Source organism: Mandrillus leucophaeus, unplaced genomic scaffold (assembly GCF_000951045.1).
Source record: "Mandrillus leucophaeus isolate KB7577 unplaced genomic scaffold, Mleu.le_1.0 Scaffold31, whole genome shotgun sequence".
Taxonomy (NCBI): domain Eukaryota; kingdom Metazoa; phylum Chordata; class Mammalia; order Primates; family Cercopithecidae; genus Mandrillus; species Mandrillus leucophaeus.
Window position 1 is genome coordinate 3,978,983 of NW_012103254.1, and position 20,545 is coordinate 3,999,527.

Sequence of the window (20,545 nt, forward strand, 5' to 3'; positions counted from 1 at the left end):
TGGAGAAGAGGAAAATAAATAAAAAGAAAAAGAGAGAGAGAGAGAGAGAGAGAATGACACATCTGCACAAAGAAATTTGAAACTGTGTCAATTATTTGAAAAATCAATTTAATAGTAAGCCTGGTCTTGGTGTGTTTGGCAATTTAAGTTTAAATAACCATTTATACTATGCAGTTATATTTCTTGCATTTAATCAGTAATATTATGTAATAGCTGGAGAAAAGCCTTAGGGTGCTGAAATCAGAAACAGTTCTAACTTAATAATTATATGATTGATAAAACCTGTTTGAGACAGAAAACTTAATTGTATGGTCAAAGGCAATATCACTGAGAAGCCTTATAGCACTTTCATGCTAGAACAATGGGAGATATGCAATTCTGCTTACATTTATCTCACTGTACAGTTTATAATGAAATACACTGTCACAAGTTCCTTTTCTTCTTTGAAATTAGAAAATAACAAAATAAGGATTTCAACTAGATGGCATAAATTGCTATTCAAATTGAATAATTCCTTTCAACCTGTATATAAAAATAATCCACACTTGACTTTTCATAACAACTTGAAATAAATCATGTGTACATGTTTATAAAGATTTATAAGATATTTGTTTGATTATGAAATTTACAAGTTTATACGTTTTTAGTGGCAACATTTAAATTAGTCACTGACTTACTAAAAGAGTTATACAAACATATTTTATATGTGTATGTACTAAAGCTAAGATACTCTGAATATTTTATTTACTTTTAAGAGCGTCATGCTGTTCCTTGATGTCATGAGATCTACTTAGTGACATCAAAAGAGTATATTTTCTAAAATATTAAATGTGTATGTATGTTTATAAGAGATTACATTCAAGTTAATTCATTTTGATCATTCTATTCCATTCATTTTAATTAAATTATTATATTTTATTTCCTATTGCCTTAAAATGTCATTTCCACAATTTAAAATATAATACTAAATTTGTTAAAATTTGCAGTAAAATGGATAATCACATTGTCAGTTTTGATTAATTGAAAGAATATGTACTCAAGAGTCATAGAAAACCAGGTTTCCTGTGGATTCTAGTGTCTTATAATATGAATTTCAGAGTAGAAGAGTAGAAAACTGTACCAGTTATTATGAAAACTTTCTCAGCCCCAATTATTGCTATTGTTGGTTTGTTTAATGTTACATAGAAGAATGGTTAGGATAATCATGGATATTTAATCTAAGGCACTGAATATATCATACCAATATTACTCAATAAATCAAATGTATTATTGCATTTTATTCATATAGTAATTTTTTTTTCTTTTTTTTTTTTTTTTACCTAGTAAGTATTACTTACTTCCCTCATCCATGTACTAGTGAGTGATAGGAACACAAATAATAAGAGAAAAATGATGTTCTGCTTGAAACATAAAGGAAGACATTCTTAATTCTGCTTGAGCTACTAGGAGAAAGAGTTAAAGATAAGTTAATATTCGAGCCAAGTCTTGAGGGTGGAATTTGTGTTCTTCAGGTACATTGAGATAGAAGGTAGAATGGGCAGGGAGGAGAATTTTGAAATGAATAGAACATTTTCTAGCAGAGGAAACAGCATATGGAGCAAAAATAAGACTGACATATTTAGCTACCTGATTCCGGAATGTGTGCAACAAAAAGATGTCATGCCATAAGGAGTCACATAAGCTGTCTTAGTCTGTTTTGTGTTACTATAAAGGAATACCTGAGGCTGGTAATTTATAGAGAAGATAAGTGTATTTGGCTCACCGTTCTGCAAGCTGTACAAGTAGCATGGATGGCACCAGCACCTGCATCTGGTGAGGGCCTTAAGTTGCTTCCACTCAAGAAGGAAGGTGAAGGGGAGCTGGTGTGTGCAGAAATCACCTGACAAGAGAGGAAGCAAGAGAGGAGCGGGTGCCAGGCTCTTTTTAGCTACAAGCTCTTGCAGGGACTAGTGAAGTAAGAACTCATTCACCCCTGAGGGAGGTCACTAATCTCTTCATGAGGGATGGCTTTGACATAACCAACCTACCATTAGGCCCCACTTTCAACACTGGGCTCAAATTTCAACATGAGATGTGGAAGGGATAAATATCCAAACCATAGTAGAAGCTCTCTGGCAAGAAAAAACAGTAGTGGACCCATGGGTCACCCTCTCCCTACTTGGAGTTAATCTAATTGAGGCAATAATGTTTCTCTACCACAGCACCTTATAGACGTAGTACATATTAACATTCCTGAGAAGTTCTATTAAAACGCTCTTTGGCAGTGTACACCCAAATTTTTAGTTAACTTATTATAAATAAATATGTAATTTATAGCTATATGAATGTTAGCAGACTGAAATATGGAAAATACTCCTTCAGACTTTTCCTATTTGTGTGTCTCGTGAAGTACATACTCTAAAAAATCCAAACCAAAAGGACTTGCGGTGAGAACAATGCTCCACACGTTATAAAATTTCTTATGCTACTACGGAAACACATTCTTAGTTTGAAAGGGAAAAAAAAAAAGTACAAGCAGCCGCTACATCTGACTGATTCAGGCCACTCCATAAAGAAATGCAGAGTTGGTAGGGCACACGGCACTTTGGGAGGCTGAGGTGGGTGGATAACCTGAGGTCAGGAGTTGGAGACCAGCCTGACCAACATGGTGAAACCCCGTCTCTACCAAAAACACAAAAAATTAGCCGGGTATGGTGGCACGTACCTGTAATCCAGGCTACTTGGGAGACTGGGGCAGGAGACTCACTTGAACCTGGGAGGAGGAGGTTGCAGTGAGCTGAGGCTGTGCCAGTGCACTGAAGCCTGTGTGACAGAGCCAGACTCTGTTTCAAAACAATAATAATAATAAATGCAGAGGACAGGCTTGGCGACTCATCCCTGTAATCCAGCATTTTGGGAGGCTGAGGTGGTCAGATCACGAGATCAGGAGATCCATACCATCCTGGCTAACACGGTGAAACCCCGTTTCTACTAAAAATACAAAAAAATTAGCCGGGCGTGGTGGCCATGCCGGTAATCCCAGCTACTCGGGAGGCTGAGGCAGGAGAATGGCGTGAACCCGGGAGGCGGAGCTTGCAGTGAGCTGAGATCGCGCCGCTGCACTCCAGTCTGGGCAACAGAGCGAGACACCATCTCGGGGGGAAAAAAAAAAAAAAAAAGTGCAGAATTGATGCGTACCTCGACTCATTTTTGGAGTTTCGTTTTAGGTAAGGTTGTTGATTTGTGTGAATATGCTTTGATTATTCAATATGTGTGGTTATTTATCATCTTACAATGTGGACTTAACTTTTGCCTATAAACCACCTGGAGGATTGAAAATCATATATAAGAAAGCGACAGAATAAAATATATGTTTACATCTGTTTACATGCAAGACCCATCCGAAAAGTTTTATTGTTTATTGGTATTTAATACTCCCAGATTCCATATGATCTTAAGTATGCTGTGCACTGCCATTTTAAAAAAAAACTTCTCTCCAGGGTGTTCTCATTTGCAACAAGAATTGAAATCCATAAATTTACATAGGTCATTCTATTGAGACCTCAAAAAAGTCTCATTTAAATAAATTTCCATGCACCTATTATTATTATGGAAAAATTTATTGAATCCTGTAACCTCCTCTAACGGTTATATGGAGTAGAAATACTTCACCTTTTCAAACTAAATGGTGTTAATTGTGTCAGAACTTCTTGCCTAAACAGACACAAAAATACAAATGATGACTAAACTAGTCAGTAAGACTTTTTTTTAAAGTGTTTATATTTGGGTATTAGGGTCAGAAGCAAGCATAACCATGACACACAGCACAAGTGCAAAGCAGAGTATATCTGGAAAAAAAATATAGGAGAAAATCAATATAATGAGTTCAGTTCCTTAGTTTTCTCCATCTCACAGAAAGGAGTGCTTGGACTAGGTACACAGGGAACACTCTTGAACGGAATCTCCACCCTAGGAGGGAGCAGTGGGTACCAGATCCTTTGATCTGTCTGATTGAGATAAGGCCATAAGGATAAAATGAACATTCTTCCCTCCGATTTTGTCCTCTGGAGGAATCCATTTGCCAATCATAAAAGGCAAGTAGAAATCAAATATCCTTTCAGTCTAATCCAGTTTAGTTCTGAGTCAATTCATTGCTAGTCTACCTTGAGGCATGGAATAGAGAAAGCCATTACGGTTGTACAGAAGAAAAAATAAATAAATAAGAGTGTTTCTATTCTACTTATGATAGAGTAGCCATTAGTAAGTTTGCCTTCTATCTTAAACAGCTATTAAATCTAAACAACATAGATTGATAACAGATAGGATAAGAGAAGAATAAAAGGTGAGTTTTCACATTTATTTCAGCTTTTTCCCGAGTATGTTTTTCAAAGGTGCACAGGAAAATATAACGTAAATTTTTAAAAAATGGCTATAGTGTTGCATGGATGAAAGACAGATTGGAAACCAAGGCAGCTATAACAGCTAAGTTTTGGAGACAGGATACAAGAAAAGTAGAAACTGCATATACCAGTTTCCAATATCTGTATGAAAATCTCTTAGTTGTCCTCAACTATACTTATTGAATGCAAAAGTTTACATAGTTAGGAGAGAACAGATACCGAGAGACTGGGAACCAAATAACATGTCAGAGGTTACACAATTCTGACAGTTGTTTGATGTATGAGCTCATTTTGGACAAATATAACTTAGAGAAGATTCTGAATTTAATTAAGACCCTGAAGAGCACTAAGGAAAAGAACTAACAGAAATAAATCTGCCCTAATTGACCCCAAACCAAGTCTCAACAGGGTTAAAAACCAAGTTTCAGCAGCGTTAAGGGGATTCATGAGAATTAGTCTGCATACCAGAACAATTATCGAAGAAGACAACATAACCAAAATCTCAGTAAGAATTATCCACAATGTTCAGTAGGTGATAAAAAGCATGAGAGATGTTAAGAGATAAATCTGTCAGGTGATATGCAGGAGGTAAAGTTGTCAAGGGAAGCAGAACCTGAAAATGATCCAGATACTACGGTAAGCACAAGAATCAACACTGGGATTGATTAAATAGAGAAAAGAGTTGACAAAAGGTATAAAAAAGCATGAGTTAGCCGCCTACTATTGTAATATTAGTGAACAGAAAATGGGATTCAAAAAGTTGAGTACAATCCAAGAGGAGACATCCAACATGGAACAGAGGAAGAAAAAAAATGAAAAGAAAGAAAGATTTTAATAGAGATGTAGTGCATGACAGACTAACAAACATGAAGTAAAAGAGGTGAGAGAAAAAATGAGCAGAGCAATTTTATAAAATAAATAATGGAAAATAATTTCAAAATTTAAAAAAGCCACCAAACTACCTATTCAAGAACATGAGTGAATAAACCACAAGACGAAATGGAGAAGAAACTTACCTAGGAATATCATCACCAACTACAGAGAATGAAATATAAATTATAAATCCTAAAATCAGCCAATGAAAATTTTAAAAAGCCTATTTTTATCAATAAGAAACAAAACCTGACTTTTCTACAGAAAGTTTGTCTCAACAGAAGATTTTAAAGTACTGAAAGACAATAGAATTATTAAGAAAACTTCTATATCCACTGACAATGTCCTTCAAAGTAAAGACAAAATAATAATATTGTCAGAAAAAAATGAAAGCTAAGAGAGCTTGTTTCCAAGTAGACCTTCATAATGGAAAATGCATATATCATATTAAAGCCAAAAAAGGCTAAGAAGAAATAAACATTACTAGGATGGCTTTTATATTTTATAATACTATTAAATATAAAATGATTTTTATTATTTAAAGCAATATTAAATATACTGTGTTGTGTTTTTGGACATATGTAAACAAAATACATAACTATGATCACGAAATTGCAGGTAGAGAAAATTAAATTAATTACAATGATTTCTACATTGTTTCTGATGCTGTAAAAATACTGACTTGTCTCTAATAATAAAAAATATGTGTTGTTGTTTCTATCATGTTAAGGTTACAATTTAAATTTCTAAGATAACCAGTAGATGTATAGTAATAAAAGGTAAAACAAAAAACTCTAGTCTAAGAGGAAAAATAAAATAATAAAAATATATAACGTGCAAGATGCCAAGAAAGGAAGAATAAAGGAGTATATGAGACGTAGAACACAAAGAACAATATGGCAGATTTGAAACCGACTGTATCAGCAATTACATTAAACATAAATGATCTAAGTATTCCAATTAAAACATAAAGCTTCATAGGATAAAAAGGTACCTTTTAAGAACACAGGCACATTAAATATAATAAATTATATATCAAACGTAACACACCCAGAGTAATGCCGTATCTAAAATATGTAGAAATATGGGCAGACTCAGGACTATAGTGTAGGAGTAGGTACTATATAATGCTCAAATCTAAAATTGATAACATTACCACCATAATTTTTGATTACAGTGCTTTTCTCCTCTGTAAGATAGAGGATGTGCTCTAATGGTGCACATTACAGAAGTTTATTAGATACAATTTAAACTTTCCTCTTTGGCAGACTCTGTTCTCTGCAAGCAAAATAGTGATTTTCTAATCGTACCTTTACATTATTTTGCATAATGGAGTTCATACTCTATACACAGGCTATAATGCTACCGACAGAAGGTGTCATTTACATTGCCTTGAAGTCAGTATTATCTATCAGGATTAGTCTGGAATCCCAAAATGTAAAACATCCAGTTGAAGCCTTCAACTATGAATGAATGAAGCAAAACCAAACACTAATCTGGTCCAGTAGCCAAACTGGAGGTATAGTCAGTAAAATATAGGATGATATGAAATACAGAATAATGAAGTTAGGCCAATGAGACTGGAAGAACTCTTGAGGTAGACTGGAGCCTTGTCCGTGTAAGTGCACTTCTGTTTTAAAAGCAAAAATTCCAGATTTGATGTCCATCATTTGAAACCCAGTTCTTTGTAACCATGTCATTGCCTGATTTGGTCCTCACAGAGACTCCATGATAAGAACATGATGTCTTCCTTTGTTGAGTGAAAACTGAGATCTGTGAGACAGGGAGTAATCTGACCAGATTCATATAGACAGCATGTGGTATCATTCTCCTGAAGGGTAAATTACAAAAGGAAAATCAGACATTTGTGTCCAGAAGATGCAATCTGATGTTCTTATATACAGCATGCTAGAAATACAAAAGGTGTCAGAGTAAAGCAGACCAGTGTTCAGTCACACCTGTGTCCTGCAAGCTGTGAGATTTGGGTGTTGCAACTGAGCATTTCTGAGACTAACTTTCCTTATCTGTTGGGTAAGAAAATTCATGCATGCTTTGTATGTTATTGTGGGGATCCAATTAGTTAAATTTAGAGGGTACCTACTGTAGCAACCATTGTAGTTAGGTTTCATAAAAGGATAGCTTTTACTGTTAAAAAATAACACCTATTATACTTTAAACAAAACAAAAACACTAGTATAGTCTAATTTTTCTCTCTGTGTTTTGGTATTTTAAGACCTGAAATTAATATGAAGGTACCAAGGTATTCAACTTCATACAAAATAGCTGAAACTATAAAACCAAGTGTTGACTAATATTATATTTCTTTTTAAGATGTGTTTGTAATAGTTGTTACTTCCGCTTTACCTGTTAAATTATTCTCCCGTATAGATAAGTTAAATTTTACAAATAATGAGGTAATTGCAGACAGTTCATCTTTTAGAAAAAAAATTAGATACATATATTAACCAATTGACTAATTTACAAATTAGAAAGCCCCCTTTATGAGTCCCACTATATGCCAAGCAGGTAATACAAGTGCTGGTAATGTCACAATGTATAAATGAGAAAATGTTAGTCTTCAAGGAACTTACAGTCTGATGGAGGAAGACGTACTTGTCATCAACAACAAACACAAAAAAGAGGCAGAATGAAATGTAAGCCCAGTAGAAATATCTAAAGAGTAGTGGAAAAATAAGAGACGCCTCCATGCCTCCAGGAAGAAGGTGGCATTTACATTGCCTTCAAGGATTAAAAAAAAAATACAGATAACAGGACTCTTTTGGTAGAAATTTTATGTGAGTGCATGAAGGTGTTGGAGAAAAAAAAAAGAAAACCAGGATATTTAGGGAAGTGTGAGCAATTCCATTTCCCACGAACACCACATATTGAGATTGAAATCACTGGAATCTGAAACCTTCTGGGGCCTCCAGATATCATATGCTTACAGTCTCCTGAGCATAACCAGGGGCTGGTACTATAAATCTATTAGGTTAGCTCACTAACCTGTGGTTGTTTTCTGATCTATATGTATGTTGAAATCATTAAGGGAGCTATTGAAATTCCAAAGTCTGGGCTTTACCCCAGCACAATTCAGTCAGAATCTCTAGATAGCAGCCTAGACTCAGATGATATTGTGTGACCAGGGCTGATAACCTCTGACCTCCTTACTCCAGCCTGGGATGTATGCTAATATGCTAAGTAGACAGACAATAGGTAAGAGTCAAAAGCCTGTCCTTTTAGTTGGTTTAAAAAGAAAACTTCTCAAGGTCACTTTCACTCTGCGGGATATAAAATGTACCTTTAGTGTCTTTAGAGAAGAAACTCAGTCTTTCTTGTCTGGTGTTTCAGTGCTTCCAGCAAAACACTGTGTTCATGGAGTAATTCTTTAGAGCTTTACTTATTTATGGAGATGATGCTACAGTCAGTGTTTAACTCAGAGCTTTCCATTTTTCAATCGTTTTCTGGCTGTATACCGAAGAATGTATATATATGATATATAATAAATCTTATATATTTATATATAAATATATTTGAAATTTATATATGTATAAACAGTTATATTTAGTACAATGTGTACAATTTATAAAATATTTACTTAAATGATGTAATGTCTTGATATAGTACATATACTGTGAAAACAGAATGAAAAGTTGGCAATGATTAAATAAATACAAATTCAACGATATTTTTGTTTTTGAATTCCATGATAATTTGTTTTTGAATTCAAAAAGAAAAAAATGAAGGACTGAAAATATAAATTGGATTTTATTATTAAAAGAGTTTGGCAAAAAAAAAAAAAAAAAAGAAGCAACATTAACAGAAAGTTTTGTAAGGAATTTATCTGAAAGGTATGGATGGCTCTTTATGAAGGACTTATTAGCAATTGTTATTAACTAAATCAAAACATCATACATACAGAGATAAGTATGAACTTATTTATTGTGAAATTCATTTTTTTCTTTCACTTCTTTATAATTTCTGCTATTCGCATGAGCAGGTTCCTCTTTGGAAGCTTTGAGATACTGTTAACTCATACAGACCTTTGAGAAACAATGTTTTAGAATTTGAATTGTAAGTAACAAACTTTTCAATATCAAAGTCTCTGAACTTACATTTTTCCTTTTAAATTTGGTGGAGGAAATGTAATTTTTAAAATTGTTGTTACTCTTCCCATTTATTAATGAACTAATAATCTAAACATAAAACCTGGATCAATCTGAAAATTGAACACAGACACAAAATTTCACTCCTTTCTGATAAATTTTATTTGCTTTCTTTTTTGAGAAAGAAAGCTCAGAAGCTTTCTTTTTTGGATTATTTTTAATTAAACAATCCAAAAAAGAAAGAACTACCAGGGAAGGAAAATATAACTAAATTTTGGAAGCTTGAAAGCAGATTTAAAAAAAAAAAGTGTTTTATCAAGAATATCAAATCTTAAATTTTTAGTTAAAAAATCTAGATAACCTGGTCACTATCCCAATGTTCTATGACTTTTGAAAAATAGAAGATGGCGTGTGATATAAATGGAGTATTCGATAGGATACCAGTAGTGTGTTAATAAGATTATAGTAGTTTGTTAATCTTAATTTGAATACATGCATGTTCAGTGTGTTATTATTATTTAAACTGTATGTATTTTATACTCTATATCTGAAACATTTTAAAACAAACAATAAATAGAAATAGACATGAAGTATGAAGTACAACTTGTGCTCTTCATTCTATGTATTTCCTCAATTTTAAAAGAACTATTCATTTTTCTAATTATCCTTTATTCAATCATTATTCTTTCAGTCATTTTTCCTAACAGATGATGTTAAGACTGTATGTGATGAACACAGGTGAATTCAAGGAAGGAGTTAGTAAACGTTTGGGAAACTTTGTGAGAGCAGAGTGTTTACAGATGGTGAGGTCATCCATTGGGATGAGAATGCACAAGAATGAGGCAATTGACTTGGAAGGCCCGAGCAGGGGAGCAAGAGGGCTCTGCTAAGTTTCATCACAAAAGTTCAAGCTAGATAACAATGTAAACACAAGGTTAAGAAACCAGTTCCTATTAACTAGATTATATTAAAGGAAATAAGGCACGGTGATAAAGAATTATGTCTTCTGATAACAATAAGTCTTCTTGAATGTTAGACTGTTATATGGGTAAGAACACCTGCATCTGTATGAATAGCAAAGATGACCCTAGACTTTATGTAACACGGTGGTAGGTGCTAAGACATTATGTCCCAGGCCACTCTAATATGAAGTGGTATAAGTCTACTCCCCATATAATAGAAAGAGTAGAACTCATAGTTGTTTGTGTACTTCCTGTCTTGATCATTTCTTATGCAAGGAAGGTAAAGCTGTAAAAAAATTAAAAAAGAAATTATTTAAAGAATCAGGAGGTGGATTTGACATATCAACTAGTAAATGTAGTACAAAGCCACTAACATTAAAGCATCAAAGTATCGGTACAAAAAAAGATTGGTGGAACATTTTTTTCTCATTATTGAAGCATATGTCTCAAGAAAGAGAGAAGGTGGTCCAGTCTAGTTCCTTATAAATACACTGATAATATGTATCCTGGTTAATATATCAATATAATTTGCTTATTTACAGAACACATTTACCAAGATATACCCAGTTGTTAAAAATTGTCTGTGGTAAATATAACTGAAAACTGGGTCATCTAACAATGTAAAACAGAAATGTTTTGTGAACTCAATGATCTATTCTTGTGAGTAATATACTCCGGCATACTAGGTGGAGGCTTTATATGTTTAAAGCTAGTCCAGGCAACCCTGATGTGGTAACAAGTGACCTGGCCCTAGATTTCTCCTAGATTCAACCGTGCCTGAGTCTACCTGTCTTATTGAAATAATCCATAATGCTTGAGAGTACGTAAGATCACTGAGTAGTGTCAGCCTAATTTTAAAATTCAGTTTTTCATTTTTCTCAAGGATAATAAAATGTAATCCAGTAAGTATGAGAATTTGACATATCAAAAGGTGATATTTTAATTAAAAATTAAGAATAGACACTTCATTGAAAAGGTAACTGAAAAGGTTAATAGTAAGTTATTAGGTAGTGAAATTTAACACAAGTAACAACCAAAATAAAATAAAATTAAATTAAATTAAAGAATAAAATCCTCAGGAAAATAGGAACTATAGCGTATAGGTAATATAACATTAAATATCTATTAAAAATATTCCCAATGCAATGCAGATATCATATTTTGAATATATTCTTCATAAAAATTTAAAACAGAAACATTAAAAATATTAGAGAATAATAATTGTGTACTTTATATATGTCCATAACGGATACATATAAACCTTGAAGAAATAAAATGTCCATGAATACAAAGCAGAATCGGATATTTAGCAGCCCTTAAAACAATGTATCAGTTAATTTGAGGTTTATACATTATATTGTCAAGTAGAAAGCAATATGCACAGAAAATATTGAAATATGCTGCTTTTTAAATTAAAATAATAATAAACATAAGCAGCAGATAGATCAATAGATAGATATATTTTTAATATGACAATCTAGGGTACAGAAAATTATAAGAAAGGCTGCTAATTTCTGTCCCTGCATTGGAAGAATGGAGTGGTAAATAAAAGAGGAATAAAAATGGAGAAAGTAAAAATAAAAATGCAGTGGTAAAAAGAAGCATGCATGATAAAAGCAATATGCAGTATGATCCCATTTATAGAAAATTAATTATGTGAATGGTTTAATTGCATGCTAAAATTATGGTAATAGACATTGTATGTTTTCAAATGATTTCACCTTGTTTTTCTGATTGTATTCTGTGTTTTTTGACTTTTCAGATAAGCACACAGCATTCCTGCATAAGAACATAATGAAGTTATTTTAATTTAAAAAAAAAACAGGTGACTGTGTTTTTACACATGCCTGAAACCTATTAATCACGTAATGTACCATTTAATGGTTGACCACTTTGTGCTTTGCCATGTGCTTAGAGGATACAAAGTTGAATAAAACTAATTTAGATTTTAAATATATTTTTCCTTAATGTAGAAAAGTTTGTTATTACTTTTTTTTTTTTTTTTTTTTTAGAATACTTATCTAACACGTTCTGGAAAAGCATTTTAAATTATTTCCAAAAGTCACACCTATGAACCTAAACATTTTTTAAAATATGCTTTATACACATAGATCTTTTATAATTTGTCATCTTTTATAAACAATTTTTGGCAAATTATTTATAAATGTACTTGTTTTGTAATCTAATTTCTTACTAAAATTTCCAATGCTTTATATTAAAAAATATTATTAGCAAGGACAAACATTTTAGAGATATATTTATATCATACAGAATCTTTGAGGATGAGACATTTTTTTCTAGGGGATATAAAGTATTCCATTTACCTTTGGCCATCAGTACCTTAGTTGTGATACACTTTGCTGCCGATGGGACAACTGAAGTCAGCTTTATAGGGTAGTGGTTAACAGGATTGGCAGTGAACTTAAATAGGACTGGTTTCTACTCCTGATTGTATCAACTGCCTAGCTAAGTGGATTTTGACAAATAACCTTACTGAGCATCGGTTTCCTTATACCCCACCAAGAAAAAACAAAATCTACCTCGCAGAGCTGTTTTAAGAAATGACATTTATAGAAGGCTAACAGTTATTAATGTAAGTATACAATAAATTAAAACCATTGCTACTATTATTATTAGTGCTATTATTATTATTAGTGGTGACGGCATTAGTCGTCATGGTAGGATAATGTTAGTAATGATGAGAGTCGTATACAGGAGATAAGCATAACTATAAGCAGAATTTTAAAAACTAGGGGGTCACTATTAGAAACCATCCATGTTCTGCATAGTTTATGCACATCCAAGTATAGACTTCAAGGATGTTTTCAGCTTCCTGAACTCTCATCTTCAAGATAAGACCTGGAATTTGTTGAAGCTCCCTGAACAATGAAGAAAAAAGAGCAGCTGAGAACAGAAACTCTGATGCCAAAGTGCTGCTGTTGCTGCATTATTGGGATACAGATCACCCCATCAACCATGATTCCAAGCATCCCAGATTCTGTGCCTGCTCTGTATTTTATTGCTACAAATACAATATATAGCCCCCTTTCTTTATCTTTTCAGTAAGAAAATTATTACATACTCATGCAATCACAGAGTGATAGCAAAACCAGAGAGTATGTATGAGTGTGATTTTGATAATGGGTTTCAGGAAAAACCTAGATAAGCAGAGAAAGGAGATCTCACAGAGATGACAAACATTAAAAAACAAAAACAAAAACAAACAAACAAACAAAAAAGCAAGTGTGGAGTCAATGGCAGAGCCTAAAGGAAGAAAGAATAGCTGGCATCAGATCACAGAAAAAATGACTTAATTCTAGAGGTCATAAGACCAAAATTAGGATTTTTGAGAAAACATATTTTAGAAGTCATACTGGTTTTGTTCATTAAAAGTCTGGGTATTAAGGTCAGGAACAAGCATGACCATGACATACAACATAAGTGCAAAGCAAAGTTTATCCAGAAAAAAAAAAAAAAGTAACAGAGAAAATCGATATAATGCTTTTAGTTTCTTAGTTTTTTTCCATCTCACAGAAAGGAGTGCTTGGACTAGGTGCACGGGGAATGCTCTTGAAGAGAATCTCCACCCTAGGAGGGAGCAGTGGGTACCACATCCTTTGATCTGTCTTGTTGAGATAAGGCCAAAAGGATAAAATGAACATTTTTCCCTCTGATTTTGTCCTCTGGAGGAATCCATTTGCCAGTCACAAAAGGCAAGTAGAAATCGAATAGCCTTTAAGGCTAATCCAGTTTAGTTCTGAGTCAATTCATTGCTAGTCCACCTTGAGGCACGGAATAGAGAAAAGCCAATATGGTTGTTCAGAAGACAAAGAATAATTTTCTCTTCTCAATAAAGTGTGGCCACAGGGTTGCAAACTGGAATGGAGAGGAGGAAATGATTATTGGGAATGTGAAAGTCAAGACAAGGAAGGGGTGGGTTTATTATTGAGGATCATGTAAGTGGCTACTAAGTTTCTTAAGAATGAGGACAGTCATAAACCAAAATAACAAAACATGATAAAAATAATAATAAGATACTAACACAGATATTCTCTTTCAATGAATGAAAAGGAGTAATGATTTGGTCTTCAAATGATTTTGACAAGTAGAGTTAAACAAGAAATAAGCTGAGAGCAAGCATGGAGAAAAGAGTGAAGAAAAGTAGACCAGCAATGACAAGGCAGAAGATCATCTATCCCAACTCCAGGCGTTGTTTTACATGGCTGTGAGAGTAATATCATTTTTTCCTGTGAGAAATCAAAAATAGAAAAGAATCTTCAGAAAACAGCCAGCTTTCAGTTACAGCAGGTAGCTGCAGAGAATGTTCAAAGAAAAGTTGAAGGACTCAAAGGATTTTGTGGTGTCACACTGAGATCCATCAATGGTCATAATTGGACTGAAGGGATTCCAGTAAGACCTGAGGGTATTCCAAGCCAGAGAGTAATTAGAATCATGGTGATGGTAGACGATAGGAGAAGCTCAAACTTTTGAGAAGGCCTGATAAATGATCAGATGTGAACAATGATGAGATTGATATCAATGACTTGCTAGAGAAAAGAAAGGAATTTATAATTTTTGCTTGATTCTTAAGTATAGCTTAATCTTCAGGTCATAGGAGCAAGCCCTTGGTGCTGAGGTCTGGAAAGGAATATTTATAGTAGTGACACGCAAGAGCTGTTGTGCAAAGTATTTCAGATTTAGTTTGGAAGGTGCGAATGTGTGTTACCAAGAGCAGAGGGTGGTCTTATTTTTCAGGGTGTTCCTATGAGTGGTCTCGTAGCACAGGTAGCTTCTGTCTCAAGATTTTCTTGGTACTATACCATAAATATATCTTTACGGACCTGTTTGAAGACTGAAGGACTTAAATTGTAAGCTTAAAAATTCGCTTGACTATAAAGTTTATTTTCTATTTCACTGCATGATAAACTAGCATTGTGTCTATTTTTTTCAGTTTTTCTTTCTCAACAGTTTGCAAAATTACCATTATACAATGGAATATATTTGTAATGATAAAATGCAAAAAAAATGAAGTTTTGCATATGGCAGAGATGTATCCATGTTGTTGAACAGCATTAAATAGATGAAGTCCTTAAGTATGACAATGCATTATGTTCAAAGAAGAAGAAAAGATAAATATTCATATAATTTTTTTCCACAATAAGGTAATACATTCAATATACCAAATAATTAAGAAAAAGTAAATTCAAACTAATCTTGAAAAGAATACTTCAAATAATATTTTACACTTACTGTTAATAACTTTTTATGTCTAAATACATAAAAGGAGGGCATATACTCTACTAATGTAAATAATGACTAATACTTTTGTACAAACTTGTTTGCTAAATATTCGTACACATTGCTGCAAGTATGAAAAGTTATTTTCATGTGACATAGAATGCTACTCACATTTGAAAACTTACAAGTAGCTATGCACATGATATAAAAGAATCTTTGACAATTCCAAGGTTTAAGTAATTTGTTTTCAAATGCTAATTCCATACCAAACAAGAGAAAGGTAGAAGACCTTTCATTTGGCAACCCTTTTCTTTTTCCTTTTTTTCGCAGAGTAGTAAAAATAACTTCAAATCAGGATTTAGACTGCTCTGTTGAATTGTGGATTTCACACAGAACAGCCTTTTCCCACAGTTGGATTTCAGTGGGAAATAAAATGTATGCAACATAAGGGATTTAAAGCTTTTATTTGTGAATATTTACCTTAAACTATGATAAAATATTTTGTTTGGTTCCTTTTTCTCACTTTACATACATTACTTTATCTCAGTATTAATAAAGAGGCTTCTATAATATGTAGTTTTATTTAAAGGAGCAAGTAGACCCAGCGGACGTAAATCTAAAGGAGCCTGTGAATTTTAAATTAAGTGTCTTCGCCTCAAGAAAACAGTCTTAGCCTCCATGAAGAATTCACCAAGCTGTCTTAACCACTTGAATCTATCTAGCCCTGGGAATATGCATAAGGCTTTATTTCTTCCTTCTTTTTCTTTATTTATAGATGAACAAAATAAAGTTCCCTTTTTTGTCCACCTCCTACGCTTCAAACACACAAGTATTTTAAAGCCATTCACTCCATGTTCAATCACCACGTTTTAGTAGTGTCACATTTTATTTGGAGATACGTAAAATTGTATTTTTTTAAAAAAACATTTGTTTTCCTTTTAAAGAAACGAATTTACATAATGCACAAGCCTCTGATGGGCACCTCTATTATCTATCCTTCATGGACAAGCTTTACCATTGGGGGAAAAAATAGAAGTTGAATTGTTTTTTCTATTGTCAGTTTTCCTTTGAAGCATCAAATAGGATATTGATATTTTTTCGCACTTAAGCTATTTACTTACTGTGACTTAACGAGCCGTTATGAAGTGAGCCATATCCCCACCGTGCATTTCATACAACTATTGCTAGCACTTCTTTTCAGAAGGATTTATCTACTAATCAATACCTTTCTTATTGTGCCATTTCCAGAAGTACTAAACAGACTCCTCTCTAAAGCAGGGCTTGACTTTAGCTTTGGTTCACGCTCTCTAAGAGTTGTACAATGTACAACAGGGACTCTAACAGGTGGATCATGTAGTTTCTGTGATGTGGTTATGGTCACCATTATTTTTGGTTATTTCCAGGGAAGATGAAACTCATTCAATTGCATGATCAGGTAAAAAGCAACGTCGTTCCAGAAATTTAAAATTATAATTAAAACCATTATCTTTACTGCAAGCAAATATGTCAATCATTAATTTTTAGATGTTTAACATTGTTTGCAAAAGATTATTTTAGATTATATACTCATAGAGGCAAAGTTAAAAATTCATCGTTATTAATGATAAATATTATCTGAATTCTTTTTCTCCTCTTTTTCTTAAACTTGACATTTTGACACTGAATTGAAATAGGTAGTTGTAAATTCTGCAGGAACCATACACAAAATTTCTTTTGAACAACAGCACTCTCCCTGTGATATATATTTTCTACAGATGATTTACAGGTTACAGACATGCTGTGACCTTTCTCTCCCAATTGCAAACAGATTAAGGAGAGCTGATTAACCGAGACTAAAAACACTGTGTCGTTTTTTCTTATGGGGGGTCTTTGACAAAGCCCTCCTTTCTGAGTCCTCCCACTTCATTCGCTTGCAAATCATTGTGTCCAAAGAGGTCTTCAGTCCCCCAAGCCCAAACCTGGCGCCCTGCAGCGCCATCAGCGGCAGTATCTTCCTATTTGAGGGACGTTTCTTATTAATCAGAAACGCTGAATGGAAACCAATCAGATAGAGAGTTCCTTTGGCTTCAGCTTCCTGCCTGTCTGAGTTAAAAGTGATGCTCGAAGAGAAAGCCACACTGAGATGCATGAAGATTCAGCTGTGAAGATACTATAAAAAGAGAAGAGAAGGACCGAGACAGAAGCAACAACGGAATTGTTAGTGCGGAGTAGGGCTAAACTCAGTTCCATTGTTAAGCAAGGTAAGTGTTATTTACTTTGCTTGACAATGTAAGCTATTCAGTTTTTGCTTTCTTATAACGAAGTAGTACAAATATTGCTTTTCTCCTGGTTGCTATATTTTGCTCTCTCTCTCTCTCTCAACACTTGGAAGCACATAAGAATACATTTTAGTAGTATTTGAATAAAATGTTTACATGCTCAGTGACAAAACTTGCAACATTTGCTTCTTATTTTACTTTTGCAGAGCTGATACCTACTCAAGCTCTTTTTATAGTCCTCATATTTGCATATGGAATATTGTTGTAAAAATAAAACTAAACTTAAAATTGTATCAGTTGATCGTGGTGGCTTTCAATTACTCACATATTTCTGTGTTCATGTATATGATTATTATATTAATTTGAAATGGACTCCTGGTCTTCTCATAACTTTTGTTTAAATCATTTGAGTCAAAACTGTCAAAAATAAGGGCATCTTTATTCATAATTGAATAAGAAATGCTTTCTTTATTTTCAATATTATCAATGAAACAATGTATGAATAGTAAAAATGCCACAGATGCATATTGGATGTCAGGGTTAAGGTGATCACTTTACCTGGTAAAAGAGGTTTCTTCACATATTTGTGACTCTCACTGAGGTCAACACTTTGAATGCATATATCTGTTAGCTATAATTGTTTTCCATTATTGTAGACAAATATATCTTAATGTCATGACGACTAGATGAAAGCCACAAGAAAGGGAGAGTGTTTCTAAGGCAAAATTGGCATTGAAAAAAATTGAAGTGATGTGGGAAATACATTGATTTGGTGGATAATTGTTTTATCGTGTTTTCCATCGCATGCTCAAGATGACCATTCACACCAAATAAATTTGTGCAGGTATGCTTGTCTCAATAAAGGCTTGGATTTTAGCTATAAAGTCATCAAAATTCTTTAGTATTGACAGTTAGAGATTGTTACCAGGGTGAAATTCTCATAATCTGTTTTAAATAACAAAGGTGTCATAAAAAGAAAGTTATTAACTGTAGTAGATAAGTTTACATTTATTTGTATCATCAACTTTTGATGAAGATACAATGGACTACAGATCTGAGGAGAAATTGGTGGTCTTCTCCGGAGATGTGTTGTCATTTTATATTTTGTATTATAGATATATGAGATTCCTAATAGTGATTTTTTCACAAGGTTTCTAAATCTTTGTAGCATGAAGAATGAATGATTTTGTGACATCAAAAAAAGTGGTAACTTTTGCAAGACAGAAGGGAATATTTCTTCATCTCTCTTTGCTTTATCTATGAATTTAGAAGAATTGCCCATCTTCAGGCACAGTCGTTAAGAATGACTTTGATTATTCAAGATTCTCAATTTTGTAAAAAACCTTCTCCTACATTCTGCAGAAGATGAATCCTATTTTTCACATTCAAACACTACATCATTGTCTAGGCAATGCTATGTCAATTGTGAAATACATTTTTGCAACTATAAAACTGGCTAGTCCAGGTTTGAAACATAGATCTTTTGAAAGATAAGGAAAATGAAGTAACATGCTATTACAGCACATAGCACCAAAGAACTTGAACATAACATAAATAGCATGTGTTTGTAGTCTTGTCACCAAATATGTTATGGGTTTGACTGAAGTTTTTCCAAATGAGTAGACAAATAATTATATACACTTAATAGATATATGTTTACATGTTGAAATACCTTCATCTCTATACGTGTTTTGAAAAATGAAAAAGAAAGTAAGATAAGTACGTACTAGGAGCAAATCCAATTCTGGAAATAAATAGAAAAAATGCTTTAGAGAAAGCAGAGAGTAGTATGAATTTAAGAGTAATTCACTGAAGTTAGACAGATTTGGTAGTACTAATAAAAACAATAGTCCTGTCAGATAATAATTTTTCTAGGATAAAAAATACTATTTTTCTTTTATTACAGTATTTGAAAGTTTAAAAATCTTTGAAATGGTTTGCATAATTATGCTACTGTTATTGCATTCATTGCATAAAGGAAATAAAAATGTCTCATACCATTGCCTGTGTGTCAGAAAAGTACTATATCAAAGTTGATCTTGAAATTATTCTTTTAAATGTTGTGTTGCTCAGCTTGATAAATCGTGTGTTGAATCAGAAGCTCATCTGAACGTCATCCTGCATGGAGGGATTTGTTCTGGTGTTTTCCTATAACCCCTATACATGCCAAGCTTAGCCAATGCTGCGTGCCTTCCATGGTACATTCACCAAGTAAGATTTTTAAAGCAAAGTTAATTAATTTGTTTTTATTCTACTGGCTTAGCTCTATTTAGGCATCAGTAGTGATATGAGGCAGATGCTCCTTCCCCACAATATTTCTACAGTATATGGATGTAGTTAATAAGAATGCTGTAGAGAGTGCTTACAAATTATATAATATAAAATATGCAATTAATGTGGCAGCATATAATATGCAAGAAAGTACAGATTAAGGTGAAAGTTAATTTTTTAAAATGTGTGAATGTGTCATGAATAAACATTGGCTGTAACTTGTTCTCTATGAAAGTAAACAGTCTAGATAGATAATTATTTAATATTAATGCAGATACTTCAATATAACTTATTAATTTGCTATATTCTTTAAGACTAATTTTGCTCACTCAAAGACACATTTAAATATGATGTACAAATAATCTCACATTAGAAAAAAATGATGTCTTAAAAAATGTCCAGTGTAATACTTTTGACTTCAAGGACACACACATACACACACACACACACACACACACACA

At 33.1% G+C, this 20,545-nt stretch overlaps 1 protein-coding gene across 1 annotated transcript in view; it reads left to right on the top strand.

The window, feature by feature from the left end:
• Nucleotides 1-17,671: 17,671 nt before the first annotated feature.
• Nucleotides 17,672-20,545, top strand: part of CDH9 (cadherin 9, type 2 (T1-cadherin)) — a 175,678-nt gene continuing 172,804 nt past the window's right edge. The window contains exon 1 of the mRNA XM_011987408.1: nucleotides 17,672-17,795. The gene's annotated coding sequence lies outside the window, so the exon portion shown is untranslated. The remainder of the gene's footprint in view (nucleotides 17,796-20,545) is intronic.